This window comes from Miniopterus natalensis, chromosome 3, assembly GCF_054644295.1.
Source record: "Miniopterus natalensis isolate mMinNat1 chromosome 3, mMinNat1.hap1, whole genome shotgun sequence".
Lineage (NCBI taxonomy): Eukaryota > Metazoa > Chordata > Mammalia > Chiroptera > Miniopteridae > Miniopterus > Miniopterus natalensis.
In genome coordinates, this window is record NC_142083.1 from 92,238,358 (window position 1) to 92,255,197 (window position 16,840).

Genomic DNA, 16,840 nt, shown 5'->3' on the forward strand with positions numbered 1-16,840 from the left:
TTTTGTTCTGGGGAGTTTCCTGCAGTCTGGACTTTGCTGATTTCATCTTTCTCACTTAATGTTCCTCTGTTTACCTAGGTTTTTCATTTTCTCCTGGGGTTCTTTCCTTTGTACACAGAGTGACCTTTCTTTCAAACAATACTTTGCAAGTGTTCACTATGTGGAAAGTGAGCTACATTTGCATTGTGAGGGTAGTCCTCTCTGTTGCCTATAGGTATTGCGAAGAGGCTGATAGTGAAGGAGGGGTGGGACTGGCAATTTTTTTTTTAAAAATATATCTTTATTTCAGAGAGGAAGGGAGAGGGGGAGAGAGAGACAGAAACATGAATGATGAGACAGTCCTCATTGATAGGCTGCCCCCTGCACGCCCTCAACTGGGGATCAAGCCCACAACCTGGGCATGTGCCCTGACTGGGAATTGAACCATGATCCTAGGTTGATGTTACCTGCTGAGCCACACCCGGCCTGGCGGGACCGGCATTTTTGAAAGATTGTCATGGCCTTTGGATGGAACAAAAGAATTAATCGTGGTGGGCAAATAGTAAGAGCAAGAGACAAGTTCATTTTAAGGCATTCTTCTCTATAACATGATAGCAGAGCCAAGTAAGATTTTAAAAAGCACACGGGAAAAGAAACTTTTTTGAAAGATAATTTTGTTTTAAAAATTATTACACAGGAAGTGCACATTTTCTATAAAATAACTCAGATAATATAAAGAACAACCCCTCACACCTTACAGATAATAAATATATGTACATAGAAGTAGTTAACACACACCCTTTTTAAATACCAAATGGAACCAGACTAAGCACCTTGCTGTTTTACCTAATAGCATACATGTAACTTATATACGTATATCCAGTGTCAGTGCACACAAATTTTTTTTTTTAAATATATCTTTTTTTTTTAAATCTATCTTTATTGATTTCAGAGAGAGGAAAGGAGAGGGAGAGAGAGAGAGATAGAAACATCAATGATGAGAGGGTCATTGATCGGCTGCAGCCCGCAACCTGGGCATGTGCCCTGATCAGGAATTGAACCCCGATCACCTGGATCCTAGGTCGACGCTCAACGCTGAGCCACGCCCAGTCGGGCAGTGCACACAGATTTTTCCCCCCTACTGAGAGCAAAGTATTTCATTATATGATGCATTATAGTTTATTATCTATTCCTCTATGATGAACATTTGGAGTATTTTTGACTTTCCATTAGTTCAAACAGTGCTGCAATGAATATATCCTTGTCTAGGCATATCCACACGCATCATGGGGTAGATTCTGAAAAGTGAAGTTAACAAAGACTTTGTTAGAAGTTTTGTTTTTAGAAAGTAATCATATACATGGTTTAACACCACCACCACCACTCCCCATGCACATAGCATTAAGAATAAGAATAGAAAGTTAATCTATCTTAATTCTTGACCTTTGGTTCTCCCAAATTCTTTCACCAAAGACGACTATTTCTTATCTATCCTTCAAGAGGTAGTCTGTGCATATAGAGGTATAGTGAGGTGTATGTGTAGATATTCTTCCTAAGCATAAAGAGTACTGCAGTATAACCAATCTCTCTCTCCCTCTTTCCCCCTCTCTTTATCTTTGGGGGCGGGGGCACCTCCTTCCCACAATTTAACAATGTAAGGTGGAAGTTATTCCACGTTAGATAGAGCGCTCAGTCCTTTTTACTAGATATGATGTAGTAGTAGTTTCTGATTTGTGTATATCATAATTTATAGGACTAGTGCCCCATTGGCTGGACATTTAGGTTGTTTCCAGTGTTTTGCTGTTTTTACAGTTTCAATTTGTATTTACATCTTTGTACATCTGAGTGACTATATCTGATGGATAAATTTTTTGGAATAAAATTTCTGGACTAAAGGATATTGACATTTTAAATAAGCATAGATATTGCCGCTCTCCAAAAACATTGTGCAAATTACACTCTCACCAGCAGCAGATGAGTCCCTGTCAGTTCTCACCATCAGTGATGTCACTTTTTACTGATTTGCCATTCTCTTAGGCAAATTGTCTCTTAAGTATCTCTTCAGAAGTTCATGGGCATTTGTATTTTGCTATTAATCACATTCTTTGTTTTTCTGATGCATTGTTTCCCCTTTTCTTCGTTGTTCTTTTAGATTCTTAATATTCTTTGTATAGTAAAGGTTTAAGCCTTTTAATAAGTGCAAATTTTCCCTCCTTTTTTTATTAGCTAAAGTCTGTTTTACTAGGAATATGACCATACAGCTTTACAGTGGGATAGTTCTTGGCGATAAATGTGTTTTTACCAAGGACAGTGGAACCATGGTTCTCTAGCTTAATTCATTCCGGAAGACTGTTCAAGAAGCGATTTGTTAGAAAACCGAATCATTTTTCCCCCATTAGAAATAATGCAAATTGAATTAATCTGTTCCAGACCCCCAAATGATCCCATTTTAACCTTTCTTATATACAGTACATATTTAATGTACTGTTTAATCTATAAACAAACACTTCTTTTCTTAAATTTATCAAACCACCCCCTGCTAACCTTAAATGAATCACTTTCAGCACTAGTTCCAGGAGTGTCTGTCTGGAGGCCAGCATTTTGTGTATCCAAATCCACAAGTTTTTCTACCTTTTCAGTTGCCTGTGATCATTGTTTCTTTCACACTCTTAGCAACATTAACACTCTTGATGGCCTCTTTATGTTTTAAAATTGTGCAAATCATCCATTTCACCAGCAACAAAAGCAAAAAACAAAACCCAAACAACTACGACAACAACATGAAAAATATTCACAGCAAGGTAAACTGACTCACTTTCTCTCCTCTGTTTGTGGCCTGAGAGAAGCTTTTTGTCATGCTGAGGTATCTGCATGAAAGGGTTGTCAGGTCGAAAACTGAAGTTTTGGTCGACAACCGAGATATTTTTTTCTTTGAAGAACTTAGCCGAGAACCGAATTAGGAATTTTTCAAGATGGAGACGTTCGAGAACCAAGGTTTGACTGTAGATGTTTTTGGTTTTTATAGAAATAAATTTATCCATTTCTTTCCTTTATGGTTTTTAAGTTTTATGTCATATTTAAAAACTTTTTCTCTATTATAGAATTATGAAATATTCTTGTGTATTTTTTCCCCTTATACCTTGGATCTTTAACTCAGATTTTACTTTAGCTTGAGTGAGTTATAAATATCTAGCTGTGTAATTTTTTTCCAATTTATAGTCATCCCAGTACCATTTATTTAGGTATTGCTGATACAGCTTTTTCCCCATTAATATGACACACCATTTTTGATATATTTTATTTAGTTCTCACATATGTAAGATTTGGGTCTAATTGGAGACTCTTTGTTTCATTGATCTTTGCTTATTCTGTGCTAGAAACTTATTGTCCTAACTGTATAATGACTTTAATATATAATGGAGCTAGTTGCCCTTTATTCTTTTTTAAGAATTCAGTATTTTCTTTGCCATTCCTCTAAGATACTCTTTTAGGTGTATGGTTCTCTACCCTGTCTGCACATCAAAATTACTTGCACATCAAAATGTGATGCAGACCAATTAAGTTAGAATCTCTGGGATATGGCAGGAACATTAATATAGTTTGTAGTTCCTCATGATTTTCATGGCAGCCACAGCTGAGAACTTACTGTTTCAGATCAACTTTAGGACTGTTTTTCAAATCCTTAAAAACAGACAAATAAAATTCATGGGATTTGATTGGGATTGTATTGAACTTTATAAATCACCTAAGGAGGAATTTTACATTTTATCGATTTCGTGGCTTCCTGAATTGTCTTATCATATACATGCAAGTTTGTCTTTTCATGGAGCCTTAGTTGCTTAGAAGTATAGTATAGTTTTCTTTATATAGGTAACACCTTTCTCATTAAGCTTTTTCCTGGATGTATTAATGAATTTATTGTTGCTATTGGGAATGAGTTCTATTTCATCATCTAACTTACTATTGTTTTAATATAGAAAAGATATTGCTGTATATATGTTATTTGTATATATGTCATTTTGGGAATTTGTCCACTTTATGGAATTCTCTTATTCTAATACTGTTTTAGGTGATTCTCTTGGATTTTCCTAGTAGACAGTCATCTTTTGAATTATTGATAATTTTATTTTCTCCTTACCAGTATTTCTACCAGTGTTTATGCTCTTGGACATCCCTGTCTTGGATCTGACTTAAGTATAATGTGAGGTTTGGTTTGCAGTCATTTAAAATTGGGGAATATGTCTTCATTTATAAGATGGGTTTTATCACATCCCTTTTCGTTGACATCTGTGGTGATAACCCTGTGATTTTTTTTTTTCTTTTTTGTTTTATTTATGTGACATAGTATCTCAGTAGGTATCCTGACATCAAATTGAACCATCTCTGTAATTGTGAAATTAAAAGTTTGTTGTATTGCAAAATTTTATTTCCTAGTCTCTCATTTAGAAGTTTTGCTTCTCAATAACCAATAATGAGGTTGATCCATAGTGTTTTTTTGTGTGTTGTTAAGTTTTGATATCAGTGTTATGTTAACTTGGTTAAGGAGTTTGAAAGCCTTTCACATCCATTCTCTGGAATGATTTAGCATTTGAATGATCTTTTTCTTGAAGAATTGAGAGACTTCACTTGTACAACTGTATAGGCTTGAAGCTTTTTTTCCTAGGGAGTGACTTAAGATCTTTGACAACACTCTTGCTATTTTCTGTAAATATTGACCCATTTAGGCTTTACATCTTTTGGGTCAGTATATTTTTCTTTTAGAAAAGTCTAAATTTACTTTTAGAGAAAAGCTGGAAATATTTAACTGTTCTACTCATTAAAAATATAAAGTGGATACTATGTACTACTATTCCCACATTGCATATTAAGAAATGAAAGCACACGGAATGGAGGAAAGGTGAATAACCTTCCCATGATCACACAGCCAGTAAGTGGCAGAACCAGGATTGGCTCTCATACAGTCCAGCTAAGGGTCTCTTTCGGACTTTCTGAATATTTGTGATTATTTCCCCTTGCCCATTCCTAATTTTTTGTGACTCTTAAAGAAAATATTTAAAATAGAAAACATAAGCCATTCAACAACATGGCAATAATTTAAAAAAAAAAATGATTTCTCTATTTCAGCAGTAGCAAAATCTGAGATCTATCTATCATCTATCTATCTATATATCTATATATATATTTTTTGTAGTATATTCTAGTTTACTACTGAAAATAACCCACATGCTTGTGCTTTAGAAGGAAAGCAAAAAAGATACATTTAAGTGGGTTTATTAGCCATACAAACACTCAAGTTATTCTCCTGGTTACAGGTGTTGAGAACTGTTGCTCCTCACAGAGTATGTGGCAGAGGGAAGCCAAAAGCTGGTGTGATATCTGGCCAACAAGTTGAGAATCTTTCTAAGGTTGATAAAAATGTGCTTTGCAGCCTTAGAAATGCTTTTAGTCCTTTCTTACAAGTAACAAATCTCAAGAGGGACCAAAATAATTTGTATGGTAAGCCTTATTCACAGGGGGTTAGATTAGTGCTTATTTTGTGATAAGGTTTTTGAAACTTTCTTTTTCAGAAAGTGGTCAGAATACATAGAGCTTGATTTTGCATGCAGCTCTCCCTAAGGAGTAAAGGTTTTGATTTAGATCCAGACCCCCTGGACCTAGTCAACCAACATTTGGTCAGATACGATAAAGTAGCAGTTCTCAGATTTGAGTGTCCAGAAGAATCACTGTAGGCTTGTTAACTCAGAATTCTGGGCCCCTCCCCAGAGTTGCTGATTCAGTGGGTTTGGGCTGTGGCCTGAGAATTTATATTTCTTGCCAGCTTCTTGGTGACCCTGGTTATGCTGGTCATGGACCAGGCTCTGTAAACCTGTATGCTAACGGAATGGATTAGCCAGAATATAGACAGTGAAGAATTAGTAGAGCCAAGTCAGCTATTAAAGGAATGCATGACATCCACTTTCTCTATTTTGGAATGATAATTGGACATTTTTAATATTTAATAACAAAGAAATAATGTACATTTGTCTGATGCTTTTCTTTTTTCATATAATGTCATCTGATCCTTAAACTAATGCAAAGAAAGCAAGAAAATGTTATATTAAGTAAATCTTAATTTGGACTTTTAAAAAAGATCACAGTGGAAATAAATGGTTTGTCTATAGAATGAAAAGACTGAAAGCTTTGAATTAATACAGTGTGCTGTAAGATTTATATAGCTCCTATAGGCACAGGTTATTGGTAGAAATATTAAGCAGCCTTGTACCAGCTCATTACCATAATTTTAATGGAAGGTGATCATAGTTGTCCTTTAGAATATGTGATTCAGGGTGCCCCTAACTTCACATAATTATCCATAAATTTATTTCATTTTAAAACATTTTAATTAGATTATATGAGATAAAGTGAAATAATACATAACTGAATATTAGTAGTAGTAGAAGTAGCAGCAGCAGAGATTGCCTTCCCCAGATGCAGTACAAGTAAGGGCGTAAAAGCAGAGCTTAGGTTCTGGAGTAAGCTGCCTCAGATCAACTCCAGACTCCACTAATTATTATCCATGGGAAAATTGCATAAACATTCTGGGTCTTGGGTTTCCCCCCTCTTTTTAATGAGGATGTGATAGTAGTGCCTGCCTTTCATAATTGTGTAGATTAAAAGGGGATAATAATAATATCTTTCTCGTAGAATTGTTGATTAAATGAAATAGTGTATATGAAGTTCTTTTTTTTTTCTTTTTTTTAAATAAAAACAATACTTTCATGAACAAGTTTGGGACACAATGGGCAACTTCACAGAACAGAAATAAGACAGTCCCAAGACACTGGAGTGTTAACATTGCAGCAGACAGGTTAATACTCGCTCCCTTAGCACTATCTGCCAACTTCCTTATAATCCTTCTCAAGGACAGCCGTGTCCTCATGGACCTCTCCTTCCTCTATGACCTCACCCACGTACCAGTGAACAAAGGCACACTTGGCATACATCAGGTTAAACTTGTGGTCCAGGTGAGCCCAGGCCTCAGCAACAGCTGTGGTATTGCTCAGCATGCACAGCTGCTTGTACTCTGACCAGGTTTTCACCAGGTACCACAGTGGGAGGCTGGTAATTAATGCCAACATTGAAGCCAGTGGGGCACCAGTCCGCAAACTGAATGGTATGCTTGGTCTTGATGGTGGCAATGGCAGCATTGACATCTTTGGGAACCATGTTGCCATGGTACAAGAGGTAGCAAGCCATGTATTTACCATGGCGAGGGTCACACTTTACCATCTGGTTGTTTGGCTCAAAACACATATTGTTAATTTCTGCTACAGAAAGCTATTCATGGCAGGCTTTCTCAGCAGAGATGACGGGTGTATTGTGGCCAGAGGGAAGTGGATGTGGGGATAGAGTACCAGGTTGGCCTGGAATTCGGTCAGAGTAATATTCAGGGCTTTACCAAACCTAAGGAAAGTGGAGGACACCATCTGGCTAATAAGGCAATTAAGGTTTGTATAGGTTGGGTGCTCAGTATCAAGGTTTTTATGACATGTCGTAGATGGCCTCGTTGTCAACCGTGAAGGCACAGAGTGCTCCAGGCTGATGTGGGTGGTGAGGATGGAGTTGCAGGGCTGTGGAAACCTGGGAGGCTAGGTAGATGGAGAACTCCAGCCTGAACTTCTTGTCATAATCAACAGAGAGCTGTTCTATCAGCAGAGAGGTGAACCCAGAACCAGTTCCCCCACCAAAACTGGGAAACCAAGAAGCTCTGAAGATCTGTGCACTGGTAGGCCAGTTTCCAGATGTGGTCCAAGACAAAGTCAATGATTTCCTTGCCAATGGTGTAGTATCCGCGGGTATAGTTATTGGCAGCATCTTCCTTGTCTTTGATGAGCTGTTCAGAGTGGAAGAGCTGGTGGTAGGTATCAGTGTGAACTTCATCAATGACCATGAGTTCCAGGTCTATAAACACTGCCCTGGGCACATGCTTGCCAGTGCCTGTCTCACTAAAGGAGGTGTTAAAGGAGTCATCTCCTCCCCCAATAGTCTTGTCACTTGGCATCTGGCCATCGGGCTGGCTGCCGTGTTCCAGACATTGCTGATCTGGAAACCAGCCTGGCCAGTGTGGATGGAGATGCATGCACTCACACAGCTAAGACTTGTAGGGCTCTGTTGTTCTGGAGTTGGCGAGGGGACAGCGGCAAAGACCTCCCACTAACAGACTACCAAGGAGTCCGAGGGAGATATCTGTAAAGTTCTTAGCACAGTGCCTGGGTTTACCGAAAAACTTAGAGAAGATTGGTTAGTTGGCTAGGTGCTTTCTTACATAAAGGATTTGAGATAACCATAAAATATTTGAAGTGATAATGAGACTACTTTCTAATGTTTTCAATGAATATTTTCTAATAATAAAAATAGTTTATGCTTATTATACAAAATTTGCAAGTCTAGAGAGGAACACATTGCCCATAATCCTATCATCTAGTTCAGCGTTTTTTTGATGTTTTCCCTACCAGTTCTTTTGTCTATAATTATCTCTTTGTAAAGTCAAAGTTGGAGTCATGTGTTGTTGTTGTTCTAGTTCTTTATAACTGATTATTTTCTCTAACAAACTGAACGAATATTTTGCATAATAGCAACATTGAATATTTGATTTAATAAGCTCCCTGGTGACTACTTTGAAGAGTATTACTTGTAAGAAAAACCAGTCAACCTGTTACTTTCCAACTAAAGGTCAACGATTAGGATCTGGAGTTAAAGACCTACATGTATTAATTTTAAAAATATTTTGTTTTAATTTTATTACTGGAGGTATACTTTACATAGAGATTTACAGATCTTAAATGTTACAGTTTGATGCATTTGTCAAAACTTGTGCCCCAGTAACACACAACCCTATCAAGATACAAGGTATTTCATTCTATTTCTCCCTTTTTCTGTCCTTCCTACCCCCGTCCCAATAATCACTACTGATTTCCTTCACCATGGATGAGTTTTGCCCATTCTCAAACTTTATATAAATGGAATCATACAGTATGTACTTTCTGGTGCAAGGCTGTTTTTGCTTTCTGCATGTTTTTGAGATTCATCCATGTTGTTGCCTGAATCAGTAATTTTTTGTGTTTTTTTAATTTTCACCTGAGGATATGTTTTTACTGATTTGGGAGGAGAAAAACATGGATTGGTTGCCTCCAGTACACGCCTTGACCAGGGATTGAATCCACAACATTTTGGTGTACAGGACGATGCTCCAACCAACTGAGCCACCTGGCCAAGGCATTATTTCTTTTTATTGCTAAATAGTATTTCATTGTGTGAATATACCGTGATTTGTTTATCCAGGCTCCTATTCGTGGACATTGTAGTGGTTTTCATTTTGGAGGTATTAAGAATAAAGTTTCTGTGAACATTTTGTATAAGGCTTTGTGTGGACATATAAATTTTCATTTCCCTTGGAGAAATAACTAGGAATAGAATTTACTGGATAAAGAGAGGTCTGTTTCTGGACTCTAGTCTAGGAATTAGCAAGCTATGTAGCCCATGGACCAGATTTGGCGTGTCGACTGTTTTTTATGGCCCACAACCTAAGAATGGTTTTTGTAGTGTGTGTGTTTTTTAAATCATTTTTAGAGAGAGGGGAAGGTAGGGAGAAAGAGAGAGAGGTCCATTTGTTGTTCCACTTATTTATGTATTCATTGGTTGAGTCTTATATGTGCCCTGACCTGGGATCGAACCCGTAACCTTTGCATATCAAGATGACTCTCCACCCAACTGAGCTATTCGGCCAGGGTCATATTTATAGTTTAAAAAACAACCCTAGTCCAGCTGGTGTAGCTCAGTGGTTGAGCATCGACCTATTATCCAGGAGATCAAGGTTTGATTCCCGGTCAGGACACATGCCTGGGTTGCAGGCTCTATCCCCAGTGGGGGGTGCACAGGAGGCAGCCCATTGACTCTCTTATCGTTGATGTTTTCATCTCTCCCTCTTCCTCCCTCTCTCTAAAATCAATAAAAGATAGATTTTTTTAAAAAAATTAAAAAACAAAAACAGAAACACAGCCCTACCTGGTTTGGCTCAGTGGTTGGACCATTGGCCCACAGACTGAAGGGTCCTGGGGTCGATTTTGGCCAAGGGCACGTACCTTGGTTGCAGGCTCAATCCCCAGTCCCAGTCGGGGCGTGTGCGGGAGGCAGCCAATTGATGTGTCTCTTACATCGATATTCCCCCCTCCCCCTCCCATAAAGCAATTGAAAAAATATCCTCGGGTGAGGGTTAAATAAATAAAAAGAATGAGGGATGGAAAACATAGGTTGTTGCCTGCTAAAACTAAAATACTTACTAACTGGCCTTTTATAGAAAAATGTTTATCACCCCTCTTCTAGACTGTTCCATTGATCTATCTGCTCATTTCTTTAGCTTTATATAATAAGCATTAAAATCAGGTTGCTTAGTTTCTCATTTTCATTTCTGTTTAATTTTTAGATTTTGTATTATTGTTTGGCTTGTTTTTTGCTGATAAGGGGAAATAGAATTTAATTTCTGTATTAAACATATCCTGTAACCTTAATACACATAGTTCTGCTATTTGGTAGATGCCTTAGAATTTTCTAGGTCATGTTGTCTTTGTTTTTCATTTGTTTTTTATTGATTTTAGAGAGAGGAAGGGCAGGGGGGAGAGAGAGAGAGAAACATTGATTGCCTCCCCCTATGCACCCCGATGGGATCGAACCTGCAACTGGGAGATGTCCCCTGACAGGAGGGGATCGAACTTGCCACCTTTTGGTGTACACTGAGCCCCCTGGCCAGAGTGGGTCATGTCGTCTTTGAATACAGACAGTTTTACTTCTTCCTTTCTAGTCTGCATGCCTTTTATTTTTCTGGTTTTACTGCTCTGCCTGAGATCTCCAGTACACATGCATATGTTTGTGTGTATTTTTTTAAATTCTTATCTGAGGATATTTTTTCCGTTGCTTTTCAAAGAGAGTGAAAGGGAGAGAGAGAGACATCGATTGGTTGCCTCCCACACGTGTCCTGACCAGTGCCGGGGATTGAGCCCGCAACCGAAGTACGTGCCCTTGACCGGAATCGAACCTGGGACCTTCAGTTTGAGGGCTGACGCTTTAACCACTGAGCCAAACTGGCTAGGGCCCTTGTGTTGTTCTTGATCTGTGGAAGAAAGCGTTCAGTTGTTTATTAAGTATGGTGTTGTAGTATTTTAAAAAGATACCCTTCATCAGGCTGAGGAAGGCCCTTACTTTACTATTCCTAGTTTGCTGAGTCTTTTGATTATAAATGATTGCTGAATTTTGTCAAATATCTTTTTTGCATCTATTGAGATGATCTTAGGGATTGTCTTTATTCTCTTAATGTGAATGAAGTACATCTTTCTGAATGTTCAACCAACCTTATATCCCTAGGTTAACCTCACTTGATCATAATGTATTAATCACACTTTTTATATATTACTGGATCTGATTTATTAAGGTTTTGTTCTTGATGTATTCATGAGGGATTTGGGTCATATATTTTCTTGTAATGTCATTTAGTTTTGGTATCAAGAATATACTGGCTTCATAAAATTATTTGGGAATTATTCCTTCGTCCCTTCTTATCTGAAATAGTTTATCTAAGGTTAGTATTGTTTATGCCTTAAATGTTCGATGAAATTCACTAGTGAAACCACCTGGATCTGGAATTTTCCTTGTTGGAAAATTATTATTCAATTTGTTTAATAGGTATGGGCAATTTAAATATTTCATTTCTATGTTAATTTTGGTAATTTTTTTTTCAAGGAATTAATCCATTTCTTCCAAATTCTTGAATTTATCTGGCATAAAGATGTTCATAATACATTAGTCCCCTAATTTCTTTTAATGTCTGTAGAATCTGTAATAATGTAGTACCCTGTCTCTTAGTATGATAGTTATGATTTATATTTATCTGTTTTTCCCTGATCAACCTAGGTAGGGCTTTGCCAACTTTATTGATTTTTTTCAGACAACCATCTTTTGATTTGTCAATTTTCTCTTCTGTTTTATATCATCTATTCTGTTTTTATTTTCTTATATTTACTTTGGGTTTTCTTTGCTCTTTCTAGCTTCTTGGGGTAGGCGCTTAGATCGTTGATTTTAGACTTTCCCACTGTTAACATTAGAGCAATAAATTTCACCCTAAATATTGCTCTATGCTGCATCCCATAAATTTTGATATGTTTTGGTTTTATTTACTTCAAAATATTTTTTTATATATTATGATTTCTTTGATTCATGTTTTTATGTAGAAGTGTATTGCTTAATTTTCAAATATTTGGGAATTTTGCAAATATTTTATTATAGATTTCTAATTCCATGTGGTCAGAAAATATGCTCTATATGATTTTTGTCTTTGGAAATTTATTGAAATTTGTTTTATGGTCCAGCACATGATCTGTCTTGATGAATGTTCTACATACGTGCAAAAAGAATGTAAATCCTACAGTTGTAGGGTGTAGTGTTTTGTAAATGTCAGAGTAAGTTGGTGGGTTGTGTTCAAATCATGTCCGTACTTTTTGGGGTCTCTTTTATCAGTTACTGAGAGAGGAATGTTAAAATATCCAACTATGATGATAAATTTTGTTGATTTTATCCTTTGGTCAGAATGAAATCTGACTCATTTCATGTGTTTTGAAGCCCTTTCATTAGGTGAATATACATTTTGGATTATTAAGTCTTCTTGCTGAATTGAGACTTTCTCATTTTAAATGTTCCTCTTTCTATTAATATTCTTTGTCTTGAAATTTACTTTGACTCATTAACCTAGCCACTTCTACTTTCTTATGATTAATATTTGCAAATATATCTTTTTTACCCACTTGTCTGTCTTTAAAATGCCTCTCTTGTAAAGAGCATATAGTTGGAATTTGTTTTTACTGTGCTGCAGAGTGGTTAGACAGTCATGTCCTTTACAAAGTGATCCCTGGATTCAATCTTATTATTTTAATTTATTTACATTGAATGTTGATACAGTTGGATTTAGATCTCCCATCTTGCTACTTGTTTTCTATTTGTCCCCTCTGTGTTTTGTTTCTTTCTGACCTTTTGAAGGCTAATCCTAACATCTCTGTCATCTCAGTGTTTGTTTCATTTGCGGCTGCTTGTTTAAATATATAATTGCTTCCCAGCCAGGCATGGCTCAGTGGTTGAGCATCAACCTAGGATCGAGGAGATCGGGGTTCAATTCCCAGTCAGGGCACATACCCGGGTTGCGGGCTAGGCAGCCGATCAATGACTCTCTTATCATTGATGTTTCTATCTCCCCCCCCTCCTTTCCTCTCTCTGAAATCAATAAAAATATGTTTTAAAAAATATATATATATATATAAAATTGCTGCCTTTTCCTGCCTTTTGCATGTTCAGTAATTTTTGACTGTGTAGTGAACATTGTGAATATGTTGTTAAATATGGATTTTGTTTGTCTCCCTTTACAGAGTTTTGGGTTTTATTCTGGCAGATGTTTGACTCACAGATCAGTTTGATCCTTTCAAGGCTTGTTTTTAAACTTTCTTAAGGCAGGTCTTCAGGAGACTTGCTTCTTAGATGTGGTCTTTTGGGGGTCTTAATTCAATTCCTGGAATGTCAGGAAGATCTTGAACTTTTGACTGGTCAGAACGTCCAGCACTGTGCCCCCTCTGGAATCTGTTTGGTGCACTATTCCTTAGTAGTAGCTGACCACAGGTTCTCTTACGTCTGTTCTCACACTCTCCCTTGCTCTCTGTTGCCTGAGGATATCTGCCTTTTGTTATTTGTTGCCTGTGGTTTCTTGGTTGGGAAACTTGCCTGATCTAAACAAACGAATAGTATTTCCAAGGGTGGGGGTTCTAGCTGAGAGCTCTGACCCTCAGGCCAGCCCCCACCATGGCAAGCATGCCAGCTGAATTCAGAGATGGGCTGAAGGGACAGGTTTCCCGTTGATAATGAGGAAGTTTGGAAACATTGTACCTAAGCTTTAAAGTCACCCTGTAGGTGACTTTTCACTCAATAAGTGAAAGTTTGATGCTCAGAAACCAAATATTTTACGTAGGGTCACAGTTGGAGGATGGCTACCCCCTACTTACAACGCAAGGTCTGTCTGAAGTCTCTTTGTATTTCTTTTGGGTGCTTTTCCATCAGTACAAACATTTCAGGAACCATTTTGAAACCCAGCATTTAACCTGTCTCTCAGACTTTAGCTTAGATGAGGTCAGTGCTTCCTACAGTTTAATAACTCACCTGGTGATCTTGTTAAGATGCAAATTCTGATTTAGGAGGTCTTGAGGGTGGGGCGATGTGGGGGCTTTTCTAACTAGCTCTGGGAGGAGCTGGTGGTGTGGCTGTGCTCTACAGGCTCTGGGAGATTTGTCTTGATGATGTGTGCTTACATTGGGGTATATAATGGTGCCCATTGATGATTGGAAGTCATGTCTGTTACTTCCTTCATTGTTCAGTGTATAAAGCTGGGAAGTGCTAAACTTTATATAAATGGGTCGAAAGCATGACTTCAAGGATCTACTTCTGCAAAATGTTTCTGCAGTATATTGGAAAGATTTACATTTACTGTAGACAGTAGTGTGCTATCCATCTGTCACCATGTTAAAACATTTAGGGTTTTTATGTTGATTCCCATGTAATACTTTTAGCATTTTGCAGAATTAAATAATGTCTGTAACAAATTTCAGTATGATCCTGTAACGAACAACCATAACAATTACTGTATTTATTCTTCCTGAGTTATAGTTAGAGGTAGGGCAGGCAAGGAATGGCATTTCTCAGGTGCCCATTGTACTGGGCGCTGTGCTAAGTCCTTTGCAACATGATTTCGTTTCATCTCATGTTTAATAATCTTGTGAGGTAGGTGCCATATCTGTTTTACACATGGAATAAAGTATTCTGAACCACTTTCCTGCCTCCCAGGAAATTATCTCAAAATGACACCTGGCAGGCTCTGACTTACAACCCATTCGCATCTGACTTCAAAGTTTGTGTTTTTTCTACTGCACCATTTTGTCTGTAATATATATAGCAAGATTCAAAATATGGTGAGGAAGTACGTAATATCTTATTTTCTGTGTGTGGATCAGGTTTTACCCCCATCAACAAAATTTATGGAATAGATTACTTGGATAGTGGGTCTAATATCCTAGGAGTATTTTTTTGTCATATGAAAGGATTTATTGCTTACACCTTTCTAGAAACACACCCATGTATAGTGTTGAATCATCCCTAGTGTAATTGGGCTGTGGCTCTCAGTTTGAAATAGTAATTCAGCTAAGCAGGTTTGCAGGACCCATAAAGAAGTCCATTCTTCTAGTGAAAATGTGTGTTTACCTCACATACAGGAGGCTAGCATAATTATAATTTCTTTAAATATGAGTTTTAAAAGAGATCTTGCCTTAAAAAAAATTTTTTTTACACTAAGAAGAGTAAGTTTTTTGTTTTTGTTTTTTAGAGAAAGAGAGGAAGGGGGGGAGAAACGTTGATTTGTTGTTCCACTTATTTATGCATCATTGGTTTATTCTTGTGTGTGCCCTGACTGGGATCGAACCCGCAACTTTGACATATTGGGCAATGTTCTAACCAACTGAGCTACTCAGCCAGGGCATTTTTTTATTTTATTTTTTAATACTACTACTATAGTAAAGAAAGGTTTGACTTGTAACTTTCTGGGGTTTTTTTTATTTTCAAAATACACAAAAGAACAAAGAATAATATAATCACTACCTATGTTTCCATTAGAATTAACACATGTTGATATTTATCAGATTTTCTTCATAGTTTTATGGGTTTTTTTTTTTTTCTTCATTTTTAAAGTAGACTCATTTTTTAGAACAGTCTTAGATTTACAGAAAAATTGGAAGATATTACAGAGGATCCTCACATAGTTATCTCTATTATTGCATTTGTCAAAATTAATGAACCAATATCGATACATTATTATTAACTGACATCCATACAGATTTCCTTAATTTTCTTCTAATGTCCTCTCTGTTTTAGAATCCCACCCAGGGCACCACATTATGTTTGATTGTCATGTCTCTTTAGGTTTCTCTTAGCCATGACATTTTCTCAGACTTTCCTTGTTTTTAATAACCTTGACAATTTTGAGGCCAGGTATCATTAGAGTGCCCCTCTATTGGGATATATCTTATGTTTCTCTTATGCTAAGACTGGGGCAATGGAATTATGGAAGGAAGATCATAAAATGTCATTTTTATCACATCAGATCAAGGGTGCATGCTATCAGCACGACTTATCACTATGGTTGATGTTGCCCTTGATCACCTGGCTGAGGGGGTGTCTGTTAGGTGTCTCCGCCATAACATTCCTTCTTCATCCACCTTCTATCCTGTTCTCTTTGGAAGGAAGTCACTGTGCATAGCCCACACTTAGAGAATGGGGATTGTGCTCTACCCTCCTGTAGTAGAGTGGCTACATAATTTATTTGGAATGCTTCTGCATGAGAGATTTGTCTCTTTTTCTTAGTTTTTTGGGTTTTTTTTAAAGAATGAAATTAAATTTAATAGGTTAAAAATTTAAGTGTCTTATACATGGTGACATATTATCTTGCTTTTTAAAAAATGTGGTGTTATTAAAATAAACACATATAGACTTGATTCATTTATTTATAACTTCTACTCATATGACTTTCTATGTTTTTATTGATTTTAGAGAGAGAAAGGGAGGAGGAGGTGGGTGCAGAGAGAGAGAGCGTGAGTGAGGGAGAGAGAAACATCGATTGGTTGCCTCCAGTACAAGCTCCACCTGGATATCAAACCCACAACCTAGGTATGTGCCCTGACCAGGAATCAAACCCGCAGCCTTTTGGTGTATGGGACAATGCTCCATCCAACTGAGCCACCCAGCCAGG

General features: G+C 37.3%; 1 protein-coding gene and 1 pseudogene across 2 annotated transcripts in view; one reads left to right on the plus strand and one right to left on the minus strand.

The window, feature by feature from the left end:
* CREBBP (CREB binding lysine acetyltransferase) overlaps window positions 1–16,840 on the plus strand; it is a 133,414-nt gene that overhangs the window by 26,798 nt on the left and 89,776 nt on the right. The window lies entirely within an intron of this gene.
* Window positions 6,849–8,098, minus strand: LOC107535782 (tubulin alpha-1C chain pseudogene; annotated as a pseudogene).